General features: G+C 47.0%; 1 non-coding gene across 1 annotated transcript; it reads left to right on the forward strand.

Moving 5' to 3' along the window:
- Positions 1-14,454: 14,454 nt before the first annotated feature.
- LOC119055284 (U6 spliceosomal RNA) lies at positions 14,455-14,558 on the forward strand. Its single transcript, XR_005083668.2, has one exon. It is a non-coding gene; the product is annotated as a U6 spliceosomal RNA (small nuclear RNA).
- The last annotated feature ends 1,026 nt before the right edge of the window (positions 14,559-15,584 follow it).

Raw genomic sequence — 15,584 nt, forward strand, 5'->3', positions numbered from 1 at the left:
ACTACTATTATCCTCATTTTATAGATAAAGAAACAGTAGCACTGAAGTAAAATAACTTGCCAAGATCCCAGCAGGGAAGAGCTGGGATTTGGCCCCAGGGTGTCTAACTCGAGACAAAACTGCTAATCTTTACACTATACCACCTCTCCTATCCTTTACCTCATCGGTGTTATTGCAGAAGAGGCAGGGGAGTGCAGGAGCAAACACAAACTTTCCCACACTGCTCACCTCTGGCTGGCATCCTCTCCAATGATGTTACACTCCCAGCAGATTTGGATCTGGAGAAGTGAAGTAACTGTCAAGCAGAGTTGGTTCCCTGATGCCCTCTGGTCTCTCTTGCCCGTGACTTTCAGCTGCCCAGAGACCAAAGGCATGAGAAAGAAACAGGCATTGAGCTCAATAGCAAAGTTCTACCAAGCCAGGCATTCAGACTTCCCGACTTGGACCAAAGCAGCTCGCTGCCGCGTGATTCTCCACCCACACCCACTGCTTAGTGAAGCACTTTTTCGTGGCTGCAGGCCAGTCCCTTTACTGCACCCACAATAGCCAGCAGAACCATGGCTGGACCAAGACCCTAAACACATATCCTGGTGGCCACCCAAAAGTCACCAGAACACTTTCTCTAAGAACTAAAAAAATAAGATGCTCTGAGCCTAGGCCTTACTATAACCTAAATTGCCCATTGCTCAGAGGACCTAATTACAAATTCCCGTCTCAAATCCCTGCCATGAGCACACTCCCTACAGTACAGGCAATATACAGAAGCCCAAGAGTATACTTCAATCACATGTCAACCAGCTATATCATGGTGTTAAAACAGGACCGCATTTTTTGACCCAGATCACATACTTGTAGACATCTGATAATGCCAGCAGCAGCTCCTACACTCAAAATGCCAGAGGGCGCCTATGCAGATATTCCAGGTAGATTTTATAACCATTCTGATTGACATTTGAGAACAAAATCTATCTTTGTCACCATGCTGGGAACTTGATGTAAAACCCCAGAAGCTACTCAGAGACACGACTTGATTTCTTCCCACAGTATTGACACGCCCCTTTGGCTGACTTTTTCTAGTGAAGGACCCAAGTGAGAGAAGAGTTTAGGAGATCAAAATGGAACCTTGAGAATAGTCTTCTAAAAATTTAGAAAATGAGACCCAGAGACGTTAAATCACATTACTTAGTATATTTGCTGGGAAGGTCCCTGTATTTGGAGACAGAAACTTGGGCTAGAGCGCTAATTTTGCTTCTTCAATCTCTCTCTCTCTCTCTGACCTTGGTGAACTTACTTACAAGCCTCGGTTTTCTCCTCTGTAAAAGGGGACCATAAGCCCAATCTCACAGAGTGGATTACACGGGATACTGTAGCATGTGGAAGTGCTTTATAAAACGTAGCACCTTGTGCAAACAGTGTGTTATGAAAGGCACAGCCCAGCACAGCACTCTTGTCCCTTTCTCTATGGGAAGGAGCAGAGAAGCACTGGTGGATGCTGGGAATGTTTGTGCTAGCCCTCCACTGTGGGCTTCTTTCTTCATTAAGATCCTATCTTTTCTTTTCCTTAGGCTTGGGGGGGAGCCTGGCCGGGCTCTAACAGCCTCCAGACCTGCATGTGTCACTACTGTCAGGGCAGGAAAAAAACCCAAAAGGAGAAAGGGGAAAAAGAAATCTTTTGTTTTTGAAGCTAAATAGCCCAAAAGGCAGCTAGAAAAGGTTCCATAAAGGTTTGACTTTCACCAACACAGACTGGAAACAAAGCTGACCCCTCCCCTGGCCATGCCCTCTGACCCCTCCGCCTGGAGACCTCTGCTCTCTCAACCTCCAATCTGGTTTCAGGATCTCCCCCTAGGGCCGTGTGCCTCTGGGGGTTGAGGGCGGAGTGAGTTAGCAGCAGCCTCAGTTTACCAGTGCCCAGGGTGGTCACTGATTACTCTTCATGAGCAATGCTTGGTGCCTGTTGCAGTGTATCACTCAAGGTGGGTTTAGAGGGAGGAATATACTAAAGAAATGGTCCTCCTGCCGCCACCACTGGAGATTCAGGGCACAGGGCCTGAATCGAGTATTTGACAGGGCTCACCCCCTTTCCTCCTGTCTTCTCCCTGCCACCCCTGTCCTCACCCCATACACGTTAAACTTCTTCTTCCCATTTAACAATGGCCGCTGTGTTTCCTCTGAGCTCTGCTCGGTTTGGGTCTGTGTCCATAGATTTTTTTTTCAAAAAACATCCATAAATTGCTTCAGCCACTGTAACACAATTGACAGTAATTCTTTATTGGTTGTTAAAGTTGCCACTGGCTGCCATCCTGGAGCTGGAATTGGTTACCATCATTCCTTCAGACACAGCCCTCGGCAGTCAGACCGGAGGCCCAGACCCTAACTTCCAGGACCTTGGGATGAACTCAGGAGAAACAGAGAGGGTAACAAGGCTGAGATCCATCCATTTGGGGGGAAGGTTCTTCCCTCTCTTCCGTAGCCAGTCCCAGCATAACTGGAATATTCTTTGAGCAGGAATATTCTCATCCGCAGAAGGCAAAGGCAGAGCAAGCAGGGGGAGCTGGGAAATAGAGGACTCGGTTTTGAGGCCCGTCTTTGAAATTTTCTCATCAGGAAAGTGGAAGAAAGGAGATTTGCCTTCCCTGCCTCTCAGGAGAACAGAGAGGACAGAAGGCAGCAGTGACTTGGGAGGCGCCTGCTGAACAGTCATGTGTGGAACGCAGGCTGCATAGTCCTGGCTTCCAAAGTCTTAACGCCATTGCTGTGGGTGCTGCCTTTGGTGCACGGCAATGATAAAACCACGATACTACAGATTCTGAGGGGGACATGAGCAGAGGCCCCAGAATGAGGCCCTTCACTTGGATTATTTCATTTAACTCCCACATTGGCCTTGTGAAGTAGGTTGTTTTCTTAATCACTGGCCCCCACCCCTTTATTGGTAAGGAAACAAGTCCAGCAAGTTTGAGTAATTGGCTCAAGGCCACACAACAGAGTGGTGGAGCCAAGCCTTGGACCTGGGTTTTCTGTGTGACCTTGGGCAAGCAATTTCAGATCCCCCAGCCTCAGTTTTGTCATCTGCAAATAAGGAGCTGCCCAGTATGACCCACCCAGACCCCTTCAGGCCTGAGATTACCGGACCGCCATCCCCAACAGTTCCACCCCAGACATCCACAGGCTAAGTCTGCATGCCAGTGGGGGCAACTCTCAGCGACTACCTGTTGGGCGAACCACTCGGCAGCTCACTCAGTCCAGCCCCACACACTTCTCTGTAGGACCCTCACTTGTCACCTCTTCCAGGGCCAGCGCTGCCTGTTAGTCACAACAGAGACCCAGCCCGTGGGGTCCATGCCCAGTGACAGGAAAGCTGCTCTGTCGAGGAGCCACAGGCTGCAGGGCAGGCCAGATGGACACAGCTTTTCTCAAACAGAAGAAACACTCTCCCTGGCACCCAGCCTCCCTGGCTCTGTGAGCAAACCCAGAAGAAAAGCTACCCTGCAGCCTGCTGACAGACATCCCGGTGGCGGCACGCCAGCTCGTGCCCACATCCCTCAGTCAGTTCATTTCCCCCACATCCTCCCTGGGGCACCGCTCGGTTCCTCTCACAGGGTCCCCCAGAAAGGAAGCAGGCAAGTGCAGACCGAGGCAGCCCGCTCTCAGTCCAGTCTCCACAAGGCAGTTTCAAAGGCTCGACTCCGTGGGAGTTGCTGGGGACGCTCCAAAACCGGAATAGCTTCAGAGCCTCCAGAAAGATTTCCTGTCTCACCTTCACCCCCACTGCCTGCTCTTCCCAGAATATGAGATGCACGTATTCCGGAAAGCTCATGCTGACATGTGAGATTACCTTCTGAGCCGTGGAGCTGTCGTAAACATACCAGGAGGGAGAGTCATGTTGTGCTTCCAGAAAGGGAACTTGGCCACCAACCGATTGCCTTGGCACAACCTTCAAGGGAGGCCTTCGTAACTCATTGCCTCAGTTTCCTCCAGGGTAAAAGTGAGGCCCTGTCCAATGGGCGGCCAGCTTTGAGAGAAGCCCAGAGCCTTAATACATACAACTAGGTACAACAACATGGCCCAGGGTCACGCACACCTGAATTTTATAGGATATTTTTTTCCTATTTATCGACTCTAGTCTGATCTGCTGTTGTGACTGATGAGTACCTGGTGTGAGTCCTTGAGATTCAGAGAGAGGAAGCCTCAGTGACCATCTCATCGGGCCTGACCCAACTGAGAGGAGGTGATATATTTTTTAACCTCACAGAACAACTTGTTTTCCGCAAGAGCTGGCAAATGAACTGCATGTGGAAAATGTTGATTCCCGTGGGCCCCCATAAAGTGCCAGGGAAATGCTAAGTGCTCATTAACAACCTGAGTGGCCGGTTAGTTAGTCGGCCCCAAGTTGCTGGGGCTTCTCATCAATTCCCTTCTTCCTCCCACACGATGCAGAATCTTCTCTCTAAAGACAAAAGGCTCTAGAGGCCCTTCACACCTTCTTGCATCTAGGGAATCCCTATTTCCTTTGCTGGCCAAGGGCAGGGAAAGTGTGTCACCGTGGGGTCCACGGATTTACGGGCACCGCTTCTCCAACAAAGCATTTCTGTGGGTGTGGGGGCGGCCAGGGTCTGATAAGCAGGTGAGTCACAGGACCTGGCTGCTTCTTTTTTCTCCACCTGTGAAAAGGGAGACACGCCTCCTCTGCTCTTTGGGATGATAGAGAAGCCCACGAAATACCTAGGGAAGCATTTGGGCAGTAAAGATAAAACCCTGCTTGAGGATTTCAGGGATATTTTAACGATGCTTTCTTTTGATAACTGAGGGAGAAAAAATTATGGTTTGTGCCCAGATTTGCCTGGGCATCTGCTGACCTTTATATGGACTTGGTAAAAGTAAGTCAGGTAATCTTTCTTTACCAGGCACCATCTCTGGGGCCCAGGGGCTGTCTCAGACCAAACTCCGCCACCAAGAAGCTGTCACCCAGCACCCCATCTCCATACACTCATACTCCTCCTCCACCATGACTGCGTGGTCTTCAGACACAGCAGCTGGCTTTGAAGTGACTTCATGCTTGGTTCCCAGGCCCAGCAATGGTTCTGTACAGTCCTGTGCATCTCTTCTCAAGGGTGCTCTTGGAGGTCACAGTCATGTTTAGCCAGGGGAGGCTGGCCAGGGTGTGCACAGTAGGTCTGCAGCTGCGGCAAAAACGACACTAACAGATTCACTAGGGGCAGGAACCTGTGACCTCAGGCACAGCTGGGCTGTCATCAATGGGCTGAGCAGACCATCCCCAGGGTTAAAACTAACAGGTCCCAAGACATACTTAACTACCACTTCAGCTCTTAGATAAGGCCACTTTCCTGACCAGACCTGGGACTACAGCTCTTTAATATATTTTTAATAGATTTTGGTATGTCTCACTACATGTGATTTCAGAGTTTCTTTCTTTCACAATCTAAGAAAAATGTTTGGTTATATGCGTTAAAAATCTAAGACAAATACCCAGCATGTTATTGCATGTGCAATAAATACTTCTTTTAAAAATAAATTCAGTCATTCGACATATTTACTGAGCACCTACTATATACCAGGCATTATTCCAAGATTTGGGAGACACCACTGTGAATAACAACGTGAAAAAAGTTCCTGATATGACAGCAGTAAACAAGTAAATACATGTCAGATGGGAATATGTGCTATGGAGACAGATTAGAGAGGGTAAACTAGAGTGGAATGGCAGCTACGATCTTAGACAGTCATGAGGGAAACTCCGAAAACATTTGCGTGGAGGCCTGAATGAGGTGAGGGAGGAGGCTGCAAAAGTACCCAAGAGGGAGCACCCCAGGCATGAGGGACGGCAAGGTCAAAAGCAGGAATGCACTTGGCATTTCTGAGGAACAGCAAGGAGTTGTGGCAGGAACAAAGGGAAGGAGTAAAGAGTAAGAGGAGGTATCTTTGGAGAGGCTGCCAGGGCCAGCACAGGCTGGGTTTTGAAGGCCATGGTAAAGCTACGGGGTTTTATACCCAGTGCAGAAGGGAACCGTGGTGGGGTTTGAGCCCGGATGTGCTGTGTGGCTATGCTCTAGAGAATCCACTGCAGAGAAGCCAGGATGGAAGATGGGCAGTCATGGCAGAGTCCAAATGAGAGATGATGGTGCCTGGGGTTGCAGTGGAGCAGTGGAAGGTAAGGGCGTGGTTATACATTGGATGTACTCTTGAGGTAGAGCCAACAGGATTTACCAAGAGGTTGGAATGAATGAATTAAAATCACTTTAAAAAAAATCTCTCAACAAATTAGTCAACCAGGTCTCTTTGAGCTGAGAGAAACTTCTGTGGTGGCTTTTTATTTATATACCCAGTTTCTTAATTTTACTTATTTCTTTGACCCTGGGCTATTAGGTTAACTATGGCAATAAGTAGAGCTTAGTTATAGACCCAAATCAAACTCTCCCTGACCATGTTCCTCACAGGCCGTGCCCAGGAGGTTAGGGCCACACAAACTCATTCTTCAGACATTCCGTCACTGATGTGCTCATTCGGTATGCTACCTTGAGATAAGTGGGCCTAGAAATATTTGACTTGTCTAGAAAAACATATTGCTAAACTTGAAAACAACAATGAAAAGGATTAATGGGAATCATGGGGCAAAGGCTGTGTGATTTTTCTAGCAATAAAAACTATGGGAAAACACTTGTTTTTCTTTTCTAAAAGAAAGTATTTTAGAAGTCTAAACACATGAAGGGAAAAATCCATGAGGTTTCACAATCTAGGAAAAACAAGCAAAAATAAAACAAAACCCAAAAAACCTCATAACTCAATTACCAATGTCACTGTGAATTATCCTCTTGTCATTTCTACCCACAGCATAATGACAGACAAATTACATGCCTGAGGTCACGCTCCAGGCTGAGACCTACACCTCTTTCTCTCTTTTTCCCAAATCAAACACAAAATGGATCGAAAGGAAACTTGGTAAGGATAAAAAAAAAATCAGGGGTTGGGGGAACCCAAATATGCTGTCTGTTGGTTTTAATACAACATGCTTCATCTTGCACCTTATGCAAGGTGTGCTTAGATGAGAGTATCAGGGATTATAAAAAGATCAGATTTTGCCTGCCTGGGATCACAGAATGACAGGTACACAAGAATGTTGAGATTAGCTGGTCCAAGCTATTTGACAACTGGAATGTCAGGCCAGAAGGCAGCAGAACCCCGGGCTGACGCATACTGTTCAGTATCTGATCAGCCCTGATCTTGTCCAGCTCCCTCACTGCCCAGATGAAGAGCAGGACACCCAGGGAGGTACAATGCTTTCACCATGATCACATAAGTAGCTAATAGATGAGTTAAAAAAAAAAAAAAAACTAGTACTGTTTCCACCACAATCTCTGCCACTTATTTAAAATTAAACATCAAATATAAATACCAGATAATAAATACCATCATCTCCAATTAACTTTGGCTCATGTCCTAAAAATTTTAGGAGGAAGGCTAACTTTAGGTGCAGCTCAAGAAAAAGACCAGTTTCTCTCTCCCCACTTCTTGGGTCAGCTTCTGTGGGATTTGCTTCTTTCTCAGATGGGCACTTCTCTCATGGTGACAATGTGGCTGCTTAAATCTCTAGACCTAACATATTATCCCGTCAGGTTAAATCCAGCGAGACAAAGGGTTCTCACAGCCCCCGCCCCCCCCCCCACACACACACACTTTCCAGCAAACCCTCACGATGTCTCATTGGCTGGGTCATATGCCCAGATGATTAGGTCCCTCCCCAGGGCCCCACCTCCAAACCTGGAGTGAAAGTGAAGGAGTGGTGGCTCCCCCAAATGCCACTTGGGGCTGATAACCAGAAGTGGGCTTAAATGGATAAGTGAATATGGGAGAGCCAAAGGCATCAAATATCACAGATTGCAGTTACACATGTTGCGACATTTGGGAAGGTGGACTGCAGGGAGGTCCTCGAGACAGAATTTGGCAGTGGACAGGCAAGAACAGGAGGGCCCCATTAGAGACTACTTCCTCCATAATGTGGGCCTGTGGCATTAGCAAACACTAACTCTAGTGAAAAGCTGTTACAAAGAATACAGGATTCCAAGCAAAGGAAGAACCATGATCAGGTTGGGATTGAGGGTAAGATTTGTGGAATTGCTGGGTTTTGAATCAAATTTTGAGAACAAGGGGAACAAGATGACAATGTAGAGGAGAGAAGTGTTTAAAGTGAGGCATGAAGACCTGCTGCTGGCAACAGTCGTGTGTGTGAGAGGCAGAAAGCCTCCGCTCCCTCAGTCATTCATTCCCTTGTTTAGTTGGTGAATATTGATTGAACACCTACCAGGGGCCCACACAACTGCAGGTGCTAAAGCTAGAGCAGTGAATAAGGTCACAGTCCCTCTTGCAAAGACTTGAACCTAGTGGTGTCTACAGCAAAGAGAATGGAAAAGGGTCACAATAGGAAAAGCTCAGGGTCCTGTGGGAACACATGTGGGACACCTCACTGAGACCCAGGGAAAGGAGAACATGACTCTAGCTGAGATCCAGAAGTGAACCATCGTGAGCCAGGCAAAGTGGGAGAGGGGCTCATTCTGGCGGAGGGAAGAATATGTGCCAAGACCAAGTGGGATGGAAGAGCAAGGACAGGTGGGTTGGCAGCCATGAGGCCAGGTGGGAGCCTTCAGATTTGATGAGACAGAACACAGGAAACCAGTGCAGGCCCTCTGTGGGGTCAAACATCCTGACAACAGTGTAGAAGCAAAACCATTACCCCAGGTAAGAGAAGGACAGTCTTTGGGATACTGTCTTGCTAAAAAGAGGTGGGATTTCTGATCTCAGGATATGAAGTCCAATTGGAATGAAGCTTGAGGTTAGAAAGACACACAGCCCAGCAATGCAGACAAGAAGTGCTTGTGGTTCTAAGGAAATAGAGGGTGTGTGAAGTGCAGACGAGAACTGAGGAGAGCCAGGGAAGGACAGGGCCATGGATAATAATGGCAGAATGTTATGTCAGCAAGAATGCTGATAACAGCAGCCAGGATACTCTGCCAAAAGATCCAGGGAGCTGGATAATGCCAAGTGTTGGCAGGGGAATGGGGATTTAGAGACTCTTGTCCATGCTGATGGGAGTGTGGGTGGCTGCAGCAATCTGGGGAGCAATCTGGCATATCTGGTAAATTACAGGCAGACCTTACAACACAGCGATTCCACTCCTAGGAATAAACCCCAAATGCATTTTTTAACCCAGAACGCCAACTGCAGCATGATTCATGTGATGGGAGATTGGAAGTAACCTGAGTGTCCATATTGTGACAGTGAATAATTAACAGTGGTAAACACACACCATGGAATATTATGCAGCATTTAAAAACTTGGTGCTAAGCAAAAACCAACCAAACGAACCCAAAAGTCAAATGAGATATGTAGCCATACCATCAATATAAATAAAACAACAAATGCTCCGAAAACTTAACACTGCAACTTGCCCAGCCCCTTCCAGTCAGCACTTCCGATTCCCTTTCTCTGGATTATTTTTTCCTTAGCACTTACCACCTTCTACCATCCCGATAATTCTCTATTTTTTATGCTTATAAATTATTGTCTTCCCTCCCCTGTTAGCATATACATTCCACGAGGGCGGTGATCCCTGATGGTTTCTTTGCTAATGTTTCTCCAAATGTCTGGTACATAGCAGTTACTGAATACTTGATGAATGAATCAGTGAACAAGACAATATACATTTTGCAAGAACACATATAAACCAAAAGGTCCAGTTTAGGCCCATGAGATGGCGCTTAGATAAGAGCTCGGCCAGGAAGTTGTATGAGGCGTGAAATGGAGGCTCGAGGGGCCGAACATCCTAGACTGAGGCACATGTTAGTGGTTTCCCAGTTCCATACTCCCCTGACCGCCAGTGTCTGGCCTCCAGCTGCGGTCAGCCAGGCCTGACTCTTCCAGGACATCAGATCTTGAAAACATTAACCCCATGACACCGTGAGCCCCTGTTCTGGGAGACCAGAAGTCTGAAGGGTCCCTGGTGAATGGGTCTCCCTAAACCCATCTTGGGAAAGCTGTCAGCTGGTAGAGTCTGCCCTGGGGTCTACTCAGGCCCCTTAGAAGTTTGGCCAGTTTTTGGATTTGGGATTCCCAACTGGTTCACACACATTAGTAGGTTGAAAACAAAACAAACACTGGAGTCACCCTGGAAGGTGCTTAACCAGTAGCTTGAGAAATATCTGGGAAGTTTTGGAAAACACAAATTCCCAAGCCTAATCCCCATGGAGATTCATAAGATCTTCAGGAGCCCAGGAAACTGGTTTGTTTTGTTTGAACTCCCCAGGTGGTTGTGGCCCAGCCAGAATCTGAGCCTCACACTGGGCCATCAGAAACCCAGTCTGCCCCCAGCAGCCAACCTGGCTGTCTCCCCAGAGAGGCATGAAATCAGTGCTTTCCTCTATCTCCCATCAGGAACACTGGAGGGGGCTTCAGAAGCTGAAGAAGTCAGAACTCTGGGTGGAAGTAGACGGGTAATGGGTCAACCCTGCCCACCCCCCCTCGCCTTGCCCTACTATCAGCATTCCAGGCCCACCCACCTGGGCTCTTGGTCACCAGGAGACCTCACAAGTACATACAGGCCCTAACCTGCCCTGAGCCCAGATCCGGAGCTTCGCAAGCTGCTCTCTCAGCCTGCTTTGAACAAAGGCGATTGTTCTCCCAGGAATGTACGGCAGGGAGATGTCTGTCCATCCTTTCCCTTCTCTCCATCTCTTCCATCTCTGCTCCCACCTTTAATCCCTGGGAGGGAAGGTCTCCTGAATATGACTGCTCTTGGCTACCTTTTCCTCTGACTTGAACGCCACACACTCTTACTTGTGGTTATTTGTGCACAAATCCCTCCAGCAGTCAGAGGCACATTGTCAATGCTGGAGGGTGAACTACGAGCAGAGGAGGGTTTTTTAAATACACCTTGGAAGTTGCCGACCTTCCTGTGGGAATTGTCCCATTATTTAAAGAATAGATTGTGCCTGTCCCTGCCCCCACCTGATGAAGCAGTAAATTGTAACAAGAGAATCTGGCTAAACAAGTTTCCGATTCAAACGTTATCTTGTGGACAAAGAACTCTTTGAATATGGTTTCTGTGTTTGGCTTCTTGTGATGGAGTGGAAAGTTGTTTTCGCCATTGCCGGAATTCTTCTCTCCCTTCGGCGCGTCCTGGGTGCTCACTGAGAGGGCAGCCGTGGGCCAGCTGCTGGCCAGGAGAGGCCACGTGGCCAGGGGAGCTGCGGCCAGGCCGTTTCCAGCTTCTTAACGTGTGGATATTGATAATATTTCTCTCTAGGAAGCTGCCACTGAGAAGGCAAGTTGTCTGCTTCGGTCACCACGTCATCAATAGTCAGAGGACCCCTTTCTGGAAGGGCCCGTAATCCAAACATGCTTGGGGCTGGTGATAGAAAGCCCCTATTTTAAAAGGATTTCAAATCTAAACAGAATGTGTCTGGTTACTGACAAAATTAAATTACCCTTTGCTGGAGAAACTTCCCCTTCCAGTGAAAACAAAGTTATAGTTACAGATAAAATAGTAACTTGGGCATAAATTCCTAGAGATTTCTAAGAGCAAGCAAGTGTGATTGTTAAATGTATGTGCTTGAATTCATTGTATTTGTCTCACTTTGATATACTTCATAAATGAGAAGGCACAAAAACCTTTTTGTTGTTGTAGCAGCTGAAGGGTCAAAAGTTCCATAGACTTTGGTGAAAAGTACCTGGAGGCCCGGGTTTGACTGAACTCTCTCTCTGGGCTGCTCTGGGAAATCTCTCTCTCTCTCTCTCTCTCTCTCTCTCTCTCTCCCCCGTGATAACCAGAAACATGATAACCAGGCTGCCCAGGAGCAGAGGAAAAGGTAGAAACTTTTCCTGTTCTGTGTCCTCTTTTTCTCAAGGAAAGACCACAGTTGACAGGCTGCCTTCTTGGACATTTTGCACCACACTCTCCGCAGCTTTTCTTGCCTCCAGAAACAAGGCCGATGCAGTGAAAGGGGATTTCAGTGTTCAGAGTGGCCAGTAAGAGAGCCCGTCCGGTCCATCACTTCGTTCACCCCACCGGTCTCTGCTGAGGTTCTGCTCCAGGCTGTCGCAGTGCTCGGCTCTGAGGCTTCAAGGGAACTAGTATTTCTCAAGTATGAAGGGGACCGAAGTTTCACCACCCTAAAACTCCCTTTGGGGATATCGATTTTTAAGCTTATTGATTAAGAAACAGAAGACTCAGAAGAAAACATTTGACCCCCCCCCCTTTCCTGTCTAAGAGATTCCAAGAGAAACCCAGGTCCCCCGTGTCCCGTTGTTCCTGGGTCGCCTGGCAAGAGCCTGTCTGCCACCTGTGTTTGGCTCTTCCTAAGCTGCCTGTAAACTGCCTGAGTCCTTTGAAATCTCAGACCCTTGCCACACCCTCCTTTTCTCCTTTGTCCAGATTGGCATAAAAACCTCAACTCTCCCATGTGTTTCGGGTCTCCTTATTACATGGCACCCCGAATGTACATTCGTATAATTAACTCTGTACTTTTTCTCCAGTTACTGAACACCTGTATGGTTTTGTAAACTGATGTCACCCCAATAAATTCCAGCTTAAAAATAAACAACTAAATCTTTCTCTGTTAATTTGATTATAAGCCCAGCTAGAAGAACTTAGAAGGTGAGAGGAAAAACAAACTTTTTTTTAGCTCCCAGAAATAAGTACATTCCCTTTTACAACTCCCTTTCAACCTTCATAACTCAGCCAGAGGCTGAGCAGAAGGAAAAATGGCCTCTGGATTTGAAATGCTTAGGGGCAAAGGCAAGGGAGGTCGGATTGCAGAGAAGAAACCTCCGGAAAACGGCACGAGCCTCCATTCATCCAGGCCTAACCCGGCAGAGACATATTAAAAGTGCTGCAGCCTGGAGAAGAGAGATCAGAAAGACCTGGGCCCCCAGGTGCTTTCGACCAAAGAGTCTAGAATATCCAATTCTGTGGGTTTGGTTTGTTAAGCGTTTCGGCTGGAAAGACATCTTCCTCTGAGGCCCCAACCTCAACAATAACGCTCCTCTCTTTCTTTTGAAGCCAGTTTCGAATCTCTTCCCTGACAGAGAAACTTTATCTCCTACATCCTCTGCACTCTTCTTAGTTACATCCGTGGACACGGAGCCGGCAAGTCCAGCTGGACCCTGCCACAACCCCATTCTAAAGAGAGCTATGTCATCAACATGGGTTTATGTTGGGGGAAAATTTGCTTTTATTTTGCTTTTGATTAATGTACTAAGATGTTACATTAGGGAAGGATCCTCTCCCTCCCCTCCATTTGCGGGCCCCACCAAGCTGGGTGGGTTCTCCACAGAGGCAAATGTGAGCATGAGTGCTCCCGGGGCTTGGCAGGGCTGCAGGGCTGTGAGGCAATGGCTCTTCCATCACACTGTCATCGCGTTGCGGAAAACACCCTGAGCAGCACAGCTGCAGCACCTCTGGCAGCACGGAGCTGATTGCGAGGCGGAAGGCCCTGGGTCAGCCCCTCCTGCCTGCCACAGCTTCCCAGAGATGTCTGTGGTTAGGTGGTAGGTTCATCACTGGCCCTGAGACCCTGGCCCATTGCTGGACTGGAATGGGTACTCAGTAGCCATGCTGAGCAATCCCATGAGGACTTCGGTGTGTCCCAGTTACCATCATTACCATTTATTACGCTGTTACCAGAGCCACCCATCCCTCGCTATGCTCTGACACAGTCCACGTAGGCCTCCTCGCAACCAGATTGCCATTCCTTAAACTCTTCCTGTGTAGAAATTGCAGACCCCTGACTGTTGGGGTAGCAGTGGTTTTAAAATTTAACTCAGGCCCTAGCGGCTGTGGCTCAGTGGATTGAGTACCAGCCTGCAAATCAAAGGGTCGCTGGTTCAAGGACCGGTCAGGACACATGCCTGGGTTGCAGGCCAGGTCCCCAGTAGGGGGCATGTGAGAGGCAACCACATATTGATGTTTCTCTCCCTCTCTTTCTCCCTTCCTTCCCCTCTCTCTAAAACTAAATAAATAAATAAAATCTGTAAAATATATATACAAAATATTTAACTCAGGACAAATTCAATAAGTATTATCTCCATTTATTTCACATTTATTGATCTCCTATGTGTCTGCCAATGGGAATACAATGGTGAATGAGGCTAGTCTTCAAAGGTTAGTGAAGGAATGTCCAGGACAGCACTAGTCATTTATTCCTCAGTCTTCCAGGAAGATTCCCACATGCCCTCTCCCTATTTGTCTGACTCCCCCAGCAAAGAGAAATAGCCACAACAATTGGCTAGAGTGTGAAAAAGAAGAGTGTATAGTCAGACATCGATTCAAACTGCTGCTGTATTACTTCTTTATTATGAGACATTAAGCTACTTAACATCTCTGGGCTCACTTTCTTCATTTGCAAAGTGGTGATAATAAACCCTTCTTACAAAGAGCGCTGTGAAGTGCTCACGTCGGCAGCACGTGTACTTAAACTACAAGGATACAGAGACTGACATGGCCTGTGCGCAAGGGTGACATGCAAATTTGTGAAGCATTCTGTATTTTTAACAGTCCCTTGGACGGGGAAAAGGAAGATGTTAGAAGATAAAATTCAAGTTAACAATGTGGAAAAACTCAGCTCGGCGCAATTAGGAAACAAGTGATTTCCCCACTTGAAGATAAAGAAACTGTAAACCGAACTAGAAGCTGTTGGGAATGTTTTTTCTCAGATGACACATTGCCTACTTGAATAAATCTGTGTGTCAACTTAAAACAAAGAAAGAAAAGAAAAGGAAGGAGGGAAGGGAGCGCAATGGAGACAAGCTGGCAAGTGCAGGCTGCCCCATTTGGTGCCAGACGGCCACAAGCAGACCTGTCGGTGGTAGCTGCTGTGGTGGTGGCGGTTATCTGTGATGATTACTATTGCCACCACTGCTGTTACTAACAGAGCTGCGCTTTGTGAAGAGTAGCAATAGTCTTTTTGAGAAAGTAAATATGGGGCAACTCTAGGAGAACATCCCTTCTAGTCTGTAGCATAATCTGAGATTCAAGCAGGGGAAAAGCAAATGTTCTATCCTTCTGGAGAAAAATAAATGATTGAATTTTTTGTTTGTTTGTTCATTTGTTTGTTTGTTTGTTTTTAACTTAAATAGGATCTTCAGTTGATTAGTCCATCCCTGGGGATCAGTCTTTTTCTTAAAAAAAAAAAAAAATTAAAGTGCTGTCTGCCTGATCTGTCAGTAAGTTCAAATAAAAGATGTTGGGTTGGAGCTCTACTCTGAGTTAGCAGAGGGAGGAAAGGAGTTATCACAAATACTTTTTCCTTATTTTGCTTTTAAAGGGTCAGCAGATCATAATTTTTTAAAAGTCGTCACCACCTAAAAATGCTTTATAAGTGAATGAGTATTGTTTGTCTTTTTGGTTTTCCTTTTCTTAGCTTGGGGAAGTCAGAAAGTGCTACAAGGGAGAATTGTCACTTTGTGCCTCCTTTTTTCATTGTCTTAGACAAGCAGAGAAGGTAATTCACTTTCAGAATTCACCACAAATCAGTCCATTCAGACCAGGTCAATAGCTGAGCTTATAAGTGGTCAAC

Source organism: Artibeus jamaicensis, unplaced genomic scaffold (genome assembly GCF_021234435.1).
Source record: "Artibeus jamaicensis isolate MK-2021 breed Jamaican fruit bat unplaced genomic scaffold, CSHL_Jam_final contig_391, whole genome shotgun sequence".
In the NCBI taxonomy this organism is placed as follows: domain Eukaryota; kingdom Metazoa; phylum Chordata; class Mammalia; order Chiroptera; family Phyllostomidae; genus Artibeus; species Artibeus jamaicensis.